The 1,918-nt window shown below is 39.1% G+C and overlaps 1 long non-coding RNA gene across 1 annotated transcript; it reads left to right on the top strand.

Moving 5' to 3' along the window:
- Window positions 1–422: 422 nt before the first annotated feature.
- On the top strand, window positions 423–1,593 carry LOC108674638. Its single transcript, XR_001931056.2, has 3 exons — window positions 423–485; window positions 707–841; window positions 1,262–1,593. It is a non-coding gene; the product is annotated as an uncharacterized LOC108674638 (long non-coding RNA).
- Window positions 1,594–1,918: the final 325 nt, after the last annotated feature.

Raw genomic sequence — 1,918 nt, 5'->3', positions numbered from 1 at the left:
CTGCCACTTATCAGCCCAGTCAACCAGTCTGTCAATATCACCTTATAACTGTAATTTTTGCGACACATTCTTCACTGTATTATAAATTTTTGTGTCGTCAGCATACATCGAGCACACGCTAGACACAGCTTCTGGCAGATCGTTTATAAACGCAACGAATAAAACAGGCCCGAGAACGCTTCCTTGTGGCACGTCGCTGCGCACTGAAGCCCAGTCTGATACGGACCCATTAATACTGACACGTTGTCGTCTCCCTACAAGAAAATCTCTGATCCATTTGAGTGCATTGCTGTCAATTCCCAAAGACTGCAATTTCCGCAACAGCCGCTCATGTGGGACACTGTCAAATGCCTTGGCAAAATCGAGGTACACTGCATCTACTGGCTCCCTTTCGTCCAGCAGGCGGGTCCATTCGNACTCGCAAACGCAAGTGCGAAGTTCTCGCAGCTCCCTTCATGAAATGTGTAGCGGGAAAGTTTGGTTGGGTAAGTCATGAAATATCGCTAAGATGCCTTTTCATCATCTGTCATGAACTTCACTTTGAATATAGCTTACTTTGTGGTGTTGAACAGCTCAAAATGTGACCAACGCAATATTTACTGCACCATGAGACATCTATTTCAAACAATATCATTAGTTATTAAATTATATTATGAAGTTTGAACTCTAGTAAATGTGAATCCAGCACTCATTAATTTATTTCTAGTTGAAGGCTGATGGCTCCATCGACAACGAGAAGCTCTTAGCCGAGTACAAGAATTGGGCCGCGGGCCCTGCCTGCGACGTCGCTCAGTACGACTTCGGAGTGAAAAAATGCGGAAAGAAAATCAAGAACTACGCGGTAAGTTTTTCTTGCCTTGGCGGGACACGCACAAAGTTATTTCATAGCAGGGCAATAAGTTAAGATTATTTAGAACTGAATTTATGTCAAATGTTAACTTGGAAGGCGAGTGATAATTTGATCTACTAGTTTATTGAAACTATGCAAATCATTCATAATTCCTGTGAAATTACATGTCGGAATTTCAGACTATCCAGCAAGTTTCTTTGATCTGGTAATCCCTTTTTCTGATGCCAATATGCCATATGATTACCTGCCAATCGGCGTCGCGTATCATTCTACCTCTATCTAATTTATTTGAATAATGTTGCGTTAAGTTATCACTACTGTTCTAAGCAATCTTCCACTTCTGTCCACTACAACTGAAGCAGAACTTCATTTCATTAACGTTTTACTGATATATTGAACTACTACCAACAGTTCCTAAAGAAGGCCGCATGCATCGCCAACGCGACGGAGAAGTACACCGGGTGACGTGCACAAGCTGGTCCTCATGCCTTCATCTGACTGGCGGCTTTGAAGTGTTCACAACAGGTGCACAATAATAATTAGGAGACTACTTTCTCCAGTCAATGCGTCCACTTGCAGTAAATATTGTCTAATTGGAAGTTCACTGTAATTTATGAAGCAATATAATTTTATATATAATATACAATGTGTCAAGAAATTGCTATTTGATGCACTTGAAATTATTAGAATTCGACAAGATCAATGCAATGTGGCTAGAATATAAGTTCAAATAAATGAGCGTATAACCAGTTATTATAAACTTAAGGGGATCGGCTATCCCTACGGAAAACTTCTACAGTTATTATCCGATTGTCATGAAACTTCACATACATACGTAAAATGTAAAAAGAAAAACATTTTGCACATATGAATTTTTCGAAAAAAATTTATAGAAAACGTGAAATTCACAGAAAACGGCTAAAAAGGGGTACTTTAGAAAATCTATCTCCTCCCACAAATATCATCCTACAACATCGAGACACGTATCAATCGATTCGTAAAGACCATATCTATTGACTCTAACATCACTTTTTTCATTTTCCATCTAGTTTTTTTTATTGTGTTTTT

The sequence above is a fragment of the Hyalella azteca genome, unplaced genomic scaffold (assembly GCF_000764305.2).
Source record: "Hyalella azteca isolate HAZT.00-mixed unplaced genomic scaffold, Hazt_2.0.2 contig13783, whole genome shotgun sequence".
NCBI lineage: Eukaryota > Metazoa > Arthropoda > Malacostraca > Amphipoda > Hyalellidae > Hyalella > Hyalella azteca.
Note: the sequence above shows the minus strand (reverse complement) of the source record. Positions and strands in the feature narration are given on the sequence as shown.